Here is a 13342-nt window from a genome sequence, read left to right as displayed (position 1 = left end):
TCCCATAATGTAGATACAACATTTTTGAATATGTGCATGGGGTCCAACAGGTGATTGATCTTGAGTTCAGTGCAGTACGGAAGATGAAAGAATATAGAGAACCTAACAGACAAACAATATATTATGTAAACAATTCATCATGCTAAATACTTTAAAGTCAATCGAGAGAAATGCACTTCTTACCGACTCATGCCGAGTGGAGGGTGGCTGTCGGCATTAATCCATCTCTCCTTCCAATCTCGAATGGTTAAAGATTGTGAAGTCATTCCATTAGTAGGGAGAACATATTTGGGATGGTCAATAGGAAGAAATCGATGATGATTGTCGTAGATAACGATCTTTAAACGTGCCGGCCTAGAGGAAACTAGAGAGGGACCGCAAATAGGACATGCATGATATCCTAACGTGGTTAAACCTAAAAAAACAAGTGAATTAATAAAATGCAATTGATTCAAGTCTTGAATTTCAAATATAGAGTTATATACATGTACCTGAACACTCTCCGTATCCTGGAAAGTCGTGCATGGTCCACAACAACATGGCCTTCAATGTGAAATCTCTAGAGGATGCATATGCACTTGTATCTTGCACCTCAATACCTTCCCATAACATTTCTAACTCTTCAATCAAAGGCTCTAAGTAAATGTCCATGTTTTTCACCTTCTGCTTTCTAGGAATCAGAAGTGACAACATCACATGTCCCTTTTTAATTGCCATGGATGGAGGAATATTATAGTTCACCAATACCACTGGCCATACACTGTATGATGTGCTTTTGATGCCAAATGGATTGATTCCATCCATACCTAAACCAAATCTCAAATTTCCTGGCTCTTCTTTGAAAACGGGCCACAAATTATCTATATATTGCCATGCCGGTGTGTCTACAGGTATCCTCCATTTTCCATCACTTGAACGATGACTAATATGCCATGACATGAGATTTCCAATAGACTTACACTTGAACGTAAGTTTTATACGTGGAACAATCGGAAAATGCCGCAAAACCTTCTGAGGCACATCCATTGACTTCATCTCCACTTCGTATCTTGATTCACCACAAACAGGACACTCTCATGCGAACTCATGAATCCCACGAAATAAGACACAATCATTGACACATACATGGATCTTGACATAATCGAGGCCTCCCAAAGATGTCAAGTAATGTCTTGCTTGCTCTCTCTTAGTTGGCAATTTGTTTCCTTTTGGAAGCATTTGTGATAATAACCTACATATATTTTTAAAAGTGAGTTAAAAAACCACCAACATATATTTTTGTCTGATTTCAAAATAGAACGATTAATATTATGATTCATAAGCCAAACTAAATTGATACCTACTTCAATAACGCATCCAAACTGACATTACTCCATCCATAAATTGTTTGCAAGTTAAGTATCTCGAGAGACGCACGAAGAACGAAGTACGTACAACCTTCATACAACGGAGTAGATGATGCTACATATAGTGGATCATCTGGCTTCGTAGAGTGACCTTCTCCCTGAACCAGTTGCGAAAAATAGATGGTGTACCATGTTGTCCAAAATCTCATCCTCTACGACTTGATGGGGCATTTCATGAGGGCTACTATCATGGTCGTCAGTCTCTACTCTTCTTGAAGATTGTGCCCCCTCGTGTTGACGTTTTGCAGCCTCTCGACGCCCGGGAGGGAGCATCTGAGGATGTGGCACCGCATCCTGCTCAACCACAAAAGGGAGTTTCATGTACGTTGATATATAATTCCCGTAACATAGACATGCAATCTTAGTGGTAAAAAAAAACTATGAATACCGGTGATTTTTCTCCGTCCCATTCTCCATACAAGCTAAGGTGTGACATTGCAATTCGACGTGCTCGAAGAATACACCCTCGACAACGATCACACATGCATTTAATTTTTCGTCGTAGGCATGCATCTCGATTATGAAGATGCAATGTTTCATCCTCACTTGAGGATGTGCTCATTGACTCATGAGCTTGCACCGCACTAGGTGATGACGACGTCGACATGATTAAACCTTATTCATGACAACATCAAAATATTTGTCATTCATATGTTTACATAAGATCTCAATTTTAAATACACAAAAAACATCATAAATACATTAAAACTTATGATAAGAATTTACTATCAAAACTTATCTTAAAAATAAAAAATTATGATAAAGCCCAAATGCGCGTCTATATCCGCATAAACCTAGGCGTCTATAGTGGCATCTATTTCTGCGTCTATGTTCGTGTCTATACTCGCGTCTATCTGAACAATAGACGCGCATATACACGCAAAAATAGACACACACGTCAAAATTCAAACCATACTTAAATCATTTCTTTTCAAACTGTGCCTTTCCTTTCTTGCGTTTTTTGCGATTCTGAAGCTTGAGTTTAGCCGACATGCAGTCTCTTCATGCTTCACCTAGTCTCTTCATGCCTCACCTCCTCATGACTCATCTCTTCTTTCATTTCAAACACACAAGAAGGGAAAAAGGAAAGCCAAGGAGAGGAAGAAAGAGAGAACAAAAAAGAGGAGAACAAGAAGAAGCAGCCCATAGGAGGTTCCCAAATCCTGAGGGTCAGCGATTCTCGAATGATTGGGGACATACAAAAGTGAGGGATATGCTTCACAACAAAAGATCCCACCTCATGACATGGGCCAGGGACTCACTGTGGAGGCTGGAGGAGGGGCGTGGAACCTATAGCCAACCACCTATATGCCACCGCATAGAGTGGAAGAAAGCCAAGAAGAAAGCAGCTGAGAAAGTGAAGAGTCGCCAGCACGCGGAGGCGCGACGGATCCAAATGGAAACCATGGGATCGTCGCATTATGGATCGGGCGGCAGAGAGTCGTGGAGACAGAGTTTGTAAGTATATTTTGATTTCTAGTTTTTTTTAATTTATATTTCTTTCAATTCTTTATATATTTTAGTCTAATATATTGTGACTCATAATTGTTTGTATATGTCTAAATGTTTTACAAACTACCATCGTTGGTAGGACACCTACTCCTAGAGAGGTAGGTTACCATCGAGGCCATAACCGCGCAGCGACATGGCTTCACTTTTATGAGGAGGGTCTCATCACTGAGGACCAATACAACCGGGCCATGAGGATTCGACAGCCAGAGGAGGTATGTTTTTCTTACTTTCCTATTAAAAGTATAGCTAATTATAACTTTTTCTCCACCTTGTCTATGTAAGCAACCCTGATCTTTTGTGTGTGTAGGCGAACCCAGATGTGGAGCATAGCGAGGAGGGGGATAGCGACGCTAGTAGCCATGGTGGTACTAGCGAAGATGTTTCCTCTTCAGATTCCTAGAGGAGCACCATACCTCCTCATGAGGCCTTCTTTTCTTGTATATGTATGATATCTCTTTGAGCCTACTACTTGCGGCCACACTTTAGGTCGCAAGCACTTAAACTTTCCTTGTAAATGCTTTTGATATATAATGAATACATGGACTTTTATTTTCAATTCTCATGCCTATAAGATACATTGTCTTTTTCCCAAATACACAATCTGACATCTATCCGCGCGTCTAAATTGCAGATAAATCAGGTTTATATACGCGTCTATAATGCAGACTACATGCGCTTCATAATTAAAATTTTAAAATATATATATATATATATATATATTTTAAGGACATCTTTTATTTTCCATTTGTGTCTACCAGTGCTTGTAAAAGCGCGTCTACCAGCGTGTCTATATGCGCATGTATATGTGCGTCTATTGCGCGTCTATTTGTGTGTGTAAATTCGTTGATACATGCGATTATAGACGCGAAATGGTAGATGCGCAAATAGACGGGCGGATAGACGCGGCCGTAAGAATTTCTGTATATTCAAAAATCACGTCTAAATGTGCGTCTATGAGGCCTTTTTGTTGTAGTGATGCTTCATCTCCTCATGACTCACCTCTTCTTTCATTTCAAACACACAAGAAGGGAAAAAGGAAAGCCAAGGAGAGGAAGAAAGAGAGAACAAGAAAGAGGAGAACAAGAACAAGCAGCAAGCAAGCATCAAGGGAGGGTAACTTACCAAGGAGAGGAAGAAGGAGAAGGAAAAAGTGCCACCACCCGCCACACCAAATACCCAAGGTGAGTCTCTCTCTGTCTCTCTCTCTCTCTCTCTCTCTCTCTCTCTCTCTCTTTCTCTCTTCCTCTCCATGCTCTGTCTGTGTATTTAGGATTTGTGATTCCATTATGTATTGCATTTTGTAAATCATCAATGGCGGTCGTCAACCTAAAATCAATTGACCGAGCGCGTCTGATAGTGCGTCTACATCTCAGTGTATACGCAGATATAGACGCGAAAAATGTTTCCTCTCATAGCGTCTTAGGGTGCGTCTTAGAGCGCATGTGGTGGCGTGTGTGCTCTGCAGTGTACACGCGATGATACACGCGCTGCACAGAAGGTTGACCTACAGTCTACACGCGCATTGACCTGGAATGTGCATCTGACAGCGCGTCTGTGCTGCATCTTAGATGCGCAGATAGACGTGTTGGACAGAAGGTTCACTCTGGAGCGCGTCTGAGGGCGCGTCTAACTTGCAATTTAGACGCGGGGATACACGCGTCAGGTCTCCCAGTTCTAATAGTAAACAATATATTTTTGCAATGATGAATGTGACCAATCCCATATTTTTGTTTATCAGTTTTTTTATTTAAGAGAAGCATTAGCACTTAAGTGTTATGCTCAATGTCTAAAGAAAGCTCTTTGAAAATGTAGGTAATATATGATTTTTTGTATGCAAATAAATTTGTCTTTTTCCTGTGTTTTTTTTGCAGATGTCGTATCCTGGTTCATCTAGCAATGACCTGGATGTGGATCGCATGAATGATACATTGGCCTCCTTTGGCTGGGGGGTCAATGCATTTTTTGGAGGTTTTTCTAGTAGGGAAGACTTCATGGGAGAGATGACCATACACCTTGGCCGCTCTCCCACAACGTTCAGTGTCATGTCTGGGACGCCTCTGACGTCTTTGCTTGGCACTACTTCCCAGACTCCACATGTAGATACTCCATATGCAGGTACTCCATATGCAGGTACTCCACGTGCTCCACGTACATCAACTGAAGCACGTGCATCTGCAGAAGCACGTGCATCTGCAGAAGCTCGTGCGTCCAGCGAGGCAGAGAGTAGTCGATAGAGAGGGAGGAGGGAGAGTCGAGGGGGAGGATGAGGCTTGTGTGGGGGTTGCCTAGGAGGTGGCGAGCGACCACCCTCACCAGTAGATCATGTAGAGGAGGTTGTACGCCAGTACTATAGAGTTACAGATGCTAGTGGCATCTTTCATGATGATGAGGGAAGGGATGTAATGGCGTACATGAGGAGCGTCGTGCATGCGACGTATAAAGATTGTTTCATTGCCTTCAAAAATCAGAAAATTGGCTTGTGGCAGGAGGTGTTGAGGGCAGTCCATAGGAGGTACCCAAATCCTGAGGGTCAGCGATTCTTAGATGATTGGGGACGCACAAAAGTGAGGGATATGCTTCACAACAAAAGATCCCACCTCATGACACGGGCGATGGACTCATTGCGGAGGCTGGACGAGGGGCATGGAGCCTATAGCCAACCACCTATGTGCCACCGCATAGAGTGGAAGAAAGGGAAGAAGAAAGCAGCAGAGAAAGTGAAGAGTCGCCAGCACGCAGAGACGCGACGGATCCAAATGGAAACAATAGGATCGTCGCATTACGGATCAGGCAGTAGAGAGTCGTGGGAGGCAGAGTTTGTAAGTATATTTTGATTTCTAGTTTTTTTTAATTTATATTTCTTTCAATTCTTTATATATTTTATTTTAATATATTGTGACTCATAATTGTTTGTATATCTCTAAATGTTTTGCAGACTATCATCGTTGGTAGGACACCTACTCCTAGAGAGGTAGGTTACCATCGAGGCCATAACTGCGCAGCGACATTGCTTCACTTTTATGAGGAGGGTTTCATCACTGAGGACCAATACAACCGGGCCATGAGGATTCGACAGCCAAAGGAGGTATGTTTTTCTTACTTTCCTATTAAAAGTATAGCTAATTATAACTTTTTCTCCACCTTGTCTATGTAAGCAACCCTGATCTTTTGTGTGTGTAGGCGAACCCGGATGTGGAGTATAGCGAGGAGGGGGATAGCGACGTTAGTAGCCATGGTGGTACTAGCGAAGATGTTTCCTCTTCACATTCGTAGAGGAGCACCATACCTCCTCATGAGGCCTTCTTTTCTTGTATATGTATGATATCTCTTTGAGCCTACTGCTTGCGGCCACGCTTTAGGTCGCAAGCACTTAAACTTGCCTTATAAATGCTTTTGATATATAATGAATACATGGACTTTTATTTTCAATTCTCGTGCCCGTAAGATACATTATCTTTTTCCCAAATACACAATCTGATGTATTGGAGGGGTTTTCCAGTTCTGTTTTGCACGTCTATCCGCGCGTCTAAATTACAGATAATTCGCGTTTATACGCGCGTCTATAATGCAAACTACACGCGCTTATACACACGCTTCATAATTCAAATTTAAAAAAGAAATTAAATATCTTTTTTTTTAAATGACATTTTTTGTTTTCCGTTCGTGTCTACCAGTGCTTGTAAAAGCGCGTCTACCAGTGTGTCTATATGTGCGTGTATGTGTGCGTCTATTGCGCATCTATTTGTGCGTGTAAATTCATTGATACATGCGATTATAGACGCGAAATGGTAGACGCGCAAATAGACGAGCTGATAAACACGCCCGTAAGAATTTCTCTATATTCAAAAATCGCGTCTAAATGTGCGTCTATGAGGCCTTTTTGTTGTAGTGCTCAACATGCTACAAGTTTATAGTTCAATAACTTTCCTTATCTTTGTCAAATAAAGATTGTCCTCTTTTGCTATTCATTGCAACATGAAGAGACTACGATTAAATGTGAAGCTAGCTCATGTGTTTTTTTAAAAATTGGTGGTACTACAACAGAAACGAGGCATAGACGTGCACGTTAGACGCGCAAAGTCGGGCGCGTCTATCAGAGCGCCTATAAATGCGTGTAAATCTACGTGTAAATAGACGCGAATTTTTTGTCTATATATCCGCGAAAATAGACGCTAATATAGACGCGCTAGCAGACACACAATTATTTAACCACCTAAAATTAGCAATTCACATAATTGAAAAACCAAAGTTAATAATTATTTAACCACCTGAAATTGATTCTTGAGCATGCACATGTGCGCATGATAAAAACCATAGAATTAAGAATACACATTGAATCATTGAATTAAAACAATAGAGTTAATAATTACTTTTTCATTGCTCTCTAATGAATGGCAGTTCCTCCAGTTGACAAGCCTGATATAAGTAATTAGCGGCAAGCGACAGAAACCTTACAATTAGTAGCAAGCATTGCAATATGTATCTCGTAATTTCTCTATGTACATGAAGATGATAAAAGATACTTCCTTTTTATTATGGAAAATTCAATGCTTGCTTTAAAATTGACTATTGATTCTTAAGTATGCACGTATGCGCATGATAAAAAGCATAGAATTAGGAATACACATTGAATCAATAAGAAAATTAAGTATGTTACAGTGAATGATCCATCTCATCTTCAATGAGATCAGCCCTTGCTAAACTATCTACTTCTAGGTCTATGTTACCAAGAGGTAACGAAACAAATAAGTCTATCCCACTATCAAATGTGTTGCTATATTGCTCAATAACTCCATCAATATCATCGACAATCATATTATTGTCTTCTTCTGCGTTTCCTTGAACATCCTCGCGAGGTTCATCTTGTATTATATCATGCATATCATCCATTATGGTGTCATCATGCACATCATCATTAATTTTTGGATTGTCATCTGCTATCTCCATGTCGGTAATATTACCATATATTGGTTTTGAATGATTAGATATAGGGATGACATACTACCATCGGTTATTGTTTACCATTGGATGATACACAACCTGTATTTGAAAAACAAAAGTAAAAAACTTAAGTACTTATTATATTGTGTATATATATCACATGTATACATATAAAAAAATTAGCCTTTGCATATATACCTGCTCGCATTGTTGAGGTAGTACTAATGTGTCATTCTTGTTTTGGTGAAATTTTGTAGAGTCAATGATTACAAAACCACTTGGATGACGTCTGAAAGTGCGATGCTCACCATTTGTTACCACTTCTTTAAACCACTTCACATCCAGTACATATATAAAGAATCGTCTGAAGTCAAGCTTCAGAATATCTTGGATCAAGCCACAATAACCTTCCATGGTACCATTGGCAGCCTCGAAGTGAGCAAGGACACCACAATCTTGGGTATTTCTCTTTTCATCTATATGTTGAGTTTGAAGATGTTTACCCTCACACCAAAGTGCATTGAATAATGTGCACTAGTAGTAAAAGATAAAAGATCAAACATGTCAATTATTTATATAAAATAAAACTTATAGAAACAAATTAATTGATAGTATGTCTCACCTTTGATAAGCAACCTCGTGCATATTCCCACTCTTCTTGAGATATATTAATTTCCTCCTCTTTTTTCATTTTCTCCATTTTCTCATGTAACCAATTTATGTCAATATGACGTGGGAGCGCATTTAGATGATCTGGAAATGAGACATTACGTCCATATCTAGTGCAAAATTCTTGTCTTTCGCTTTTTCTTCTTGCCCTTGCTTCATTATATAGTGTCACCCATTTGCTCATAACATCACTATTGAGCACACAAAAACTATTTAACTTACGAAGTTCTTCTTTTGTTAGCACTTTACTCATTCCTTTTCCTTGAGGTACTATAGAGGTCATCCTCAAGTCTTCATCATCTTTCCATAGTCGTAGTTGAGAGGGATCCACTTCAGCAAGATATTCAGAGATTGCACTAACAAACCCTCAGCAATGCTTCCCTCAGGCCGTGCTTTTTGCCTCACAAAATCTTTCAAGGATTTCATGACACGCTCCACAACTTCAAACCAGATAGTTGCTCCACACCTCTTTTCTTTTTCTTTATGAAGGCTCCCTTGAGACATCTCATACATCCTGTGGGTGTTCGAAAGCTATATATTTGTTTCTTCACTATTTTTTCCTCATTCTTTGACAACATCCAAGGTATATGGGGTAGCTCAATCTTTCCTCTAGGTCCAATGCGTGGCCAGGCTCGTCTCATGCAACCAATCTTATGTAAATCCTCCCCTACATTAACTGAATCGTAAGCCCCTATCAAGTGATCCCATAATGTAGATACAACATTTTTGAATATGTGCATGGGGTCCAACAGGTGATTGATCTTGAGTTCAGTGCAGTACGGAAGACGAAATAATATAGAGAACCTAACAACAAACATTATATTATGTAAACAATTCATCATGCTAAATACTTTAAAGTCAATCGAGAGAAATGCACTTCTTACCGACTCATGCCGAGTGGAGGGTGGCTGTCAGCATTAATGCATCTCTCCTTCCAATCTCGAATGGTTAGAGATTGTGGAGTCATTCCATTAGTAGGGAGAACATATTTGGGATGGTCAATAGGAAGAAATCGATGATGATTGTCGTAGATAACCTTCTTTAAACGTGTTGGCCTAGAGGAAACTAGAGAGGGACCGCAAATAGGACATGCATGATATCCTGACATGGTTAAACCTGAAAAAACAAGTGAATTAATAAAATGCAATTGATTCAAGTCTTGAATTTCAAATATAGAGTTATATACATGTACCTGAACACTCTCCGTATCCTGGAAAGTCGTGCATGGTCCACAACAACATGGCCTTCAATGTGAAATCTCTAGAGGATGCATATGCACTTGTATCTTGCACCTCAATACCTTCCCATAACATTTCTAACTCTTCAATCAAAGGCTCTAAGTAAATGTCCATGTTTTTTACCTTCTGCTTTTGCATGAATCAGAAGGGACAACATCACATGTCCCTTTTTAATTGCCATGGATGGAGGAATATTATAGTTCACCAATACTACTGGCCATACACTGTATGATGTGCTTTTGATGCCAAATGGATTGATTCCATCCATACCTAAACCAAATCTCAAATTTCTTGGCTCTTCTTTGAAAACGGGCCACAAATTATCTATATGTTGCCATGCCGGTGTGTCTGCAGGTATCCTCCATTTTCCATCACTTGAACGATGACTAGCATGCCATGACATGAGCTTTCCAATAGACTTACACTTGAACATAAGTTTTATACATGGAACAATCGGAAAATGTCGCAAACCCTTATAAGGCACATCCATTGACTTCATCTCCACTTCGTATCTTGATTCGCCACAAATAGGACACTCTCATGTGAACTCATGAATCCCACGAAATAAGACACAATCATTGACACATGCATGGATCTTGACATAATCGAGGCCTCCCAGAGATGTCAAGTAATGTCTTGCTTGCTCTCTCTTAGTTGGCAATTTGTTTCCTTTTGAAAGCATTTGTGATAATAACCTACATATATTTTTAAAAGTGAGTTAAAAAACCACCAACATATATTTCTGTCTGATTTCAAAATAGAATTAACAATTAATATTATGATTCACGTATAAGCCAAACTGAATTGATACCTACTTCAATAACGCATCCAAACTGACATTACTCCATCCATAAATTGTTTGCAAGTTAAGTATCTTGAGGGATGCACGAAGAACGGAGTACGTACAACCTTCATACAACGAAGTAGATGATGCTACATATAGTGGATCATCTGGCTTCGTAGAGTGACCTTCTCCCTAAACCAATTGCGAAAATTGATGGTGTACCATGTTGTCCAAAATCTCATCCTCTACGACATGATGGGGCATTTCATGATGGTGTACCATGTCTCTACTCTTCTTGAAGACTCTGCCTCGTCGCGTTGACGTTTTGCAGCCTCTCGACGCCTGAGAGGGAGCATCTGAGAATGTGGCACCGCATCCTGCTCAACCACAAAAGGGAGTTTCATGTACGTTGATATATAATTCCCGTAACATAGACATGCAATCTTAGTGGTAAAAAAAAAACTATGAATATCGGTGATTTTTCTCGGTCCCATTCTCCATACAAGCTGAGGTGTGACATTGCAATTCGACGTGCTTGAAAAATATCCCCTCGACAACGATCACACATGCATTTAATTTTTCGTCGTAGCCATGCATCTCGATTATGAAAACCCAATGTTTCATCCTCACTTGAGGATGTGCTCATTGACTCACCAGCTTGCACCGCACTAGGTGATGATGACATCGACATGATTAAACCTAATTCATGACAACATCAAAATATTTATCATTCATATGTTTACATAAGATCTTAATTTTAAATACACAAAAATCATCATAAATACATTAAAACTTATGATAAGAATTCACTATCAAAACTTATCTTAAAAACAAAAAATTATGATAAATCCCAAATGTGCATCTATATCCGCGTTTAACTACGCATCTATACTCGCGTTTACCTGAACAATAGACGCACATATACACGCGAAAATAGACGCACACGTCAAAATTCAAACCATACTTAAATCATTTCTTTTCAAACTGCGCCTTTCCTTTCCTGCGTTTTTTGCAGTTTTGAAGCTTGAGTTTAGCCGACATGCAGTCTCTTCATGCCTCACCTAGTCTCTTCATGCCTCAACTCCTCATGACTCGCCTCTTCTTTCATTTCAAACACACAAGAAGGGCAAAAGGAAAGCCAAGGAGAGAAAGAAAGAGAGAACAAGAAAGAGGAGAACAAGAAGAAGCAGCAAGCAAGCAAACAAGCATCAAGGGAGGGTAACTTACCAAGGAGAGGAAGAAGGAAAAGGAGAAGTGCCACCACCCGGCCGCCACACCAAACACCCAAGGTGAGTCTCTCTCTCTCTCTCTCTCTCTCTCTCTCTCTCTCTCTCTCTCTCTCTCTTTGTTTCTCTCTTCCTCTCTCTGCTCTGTCTGTGTATTTAGGATTTGTGATTCCATTATGTATTGCATTTTGTAAATCATCAATGGCGGTCGTCAGCCTAAGATCGGCCGACCGAGCGCGTCTGCTAGTGCGTCTACATCTCAGTGTCGACACAGACATAGACACGAAAAAATGTTTCCTCTTAGAGCGACTGAGGGCGCGTCTTAGAGCGTGTGTGCTCTGCAGTGTACACAGGATGATACACGCACTCCACAAAAGGTTGACCTGCAGTCTACACGCGATTATACACGCACATTGACTTGGGAGGCGCGTCTGGCAGCGCATCTGTGCTGCATGTTAGATGCGTAGATAGACGCGCTGGACAGAAATTGACCTCGGATGCGCGTCTAGCAGCGCGTCTGTGCTGCATGTTAGATGCGCAGATAGATGCGCTGGACAGAAGGTTCACTCTGGAGAGCGTTTGAGAGCGCGTCTAACCTACAATGTAGACGCGGGGATACACGCGTCAAGTCTCCCAGTTCTAATATTAAACAATATATTTTTGCAATGATGAATGTGACCAATCCCATGTTTGTGTCTATCGGTTTTCTTGTTTAAGAGAAGCATTAGCATTTAAGTGTTATGCTCAATGTCTAAAGAAAGCTCTTTGAAAATGTAGGTAATATATGATTTTTTGTATGCAAATAAATTTGTCTTTTTCTTGTGTTTTTTTTACAGATCTCGTATCCTGGTTCATCTAGCAATGACCCAGATGTGGATCGCATGAATGATACATTGGCCTCCTTTGGCAGGGGAATCAATGCATTTTTTGGAGGTTTTCCTAGTAGGGAAGACTTCATGGGAAAGATGACCAGACACCTTGGCCGCTCTCCCACAGCGGATGAGGTGTTCAGTGTCATGTCTGGGACGCCTCTGGCGTCTTTGCCTGGCACTACTTCCCAGACTCCATATACAGGTACTCCACATACAGGTACTCCATATGTAGGTACTCCATATGCAGGTACTCCACGTGCTCCATGTGCATCGACTGAAGCACGTGCATCTGCAGAAGCTCGTGCGTCCAGTGAGGCAGAGGGCAGTCGACAGAGAGGGAGGAGGGAGAGTCGAGGGGGAGGACGAGGGTTGTGTGGGGGTTGCCTAGGAGGTGGCGAGCGATCACCCTCACTAGTAGATCATGTAGAGGAGGTTGTACGCCAGTACTATAGAGTTACAGATGCTGGTGACATCTTTTATGATGATGAGGGAGGGGATGTAATGGCGTACATGAGGAGCGTCGTGCATGCGACGTATAAAGATTGTTTCATTGCCTTCAAAAATCAGAAAAGCGGCTTGTGGCAGGAGGTGTTGAGGGCAGTCCATAGGAGGTACCCAAATCCTGAGGGTCAGCGATTCTTGGATGATTGGGGATATACAAAAGTGAGGGATATGCTTCACAACAAAAGATCCC

This window comes from Lygodium microphyllum, chromosome 16, assembly GCF_053477565.2.
Source record: "Lygodium microphyllum isolate KBCC chromosome 16, Lygodium_microphyllum_v1.1.10, whole genome shotgun sequence".
Taxonomy (NCBI): Eukaryota; Viridiplantae; Streptophyta; class Polypodiopsida; order Schizaeales; family Lygodiaceae; genus Lygodium; species Lygodium microphyllum.
Note: the sequence above shows the minus strand (reverse complement) of the source record.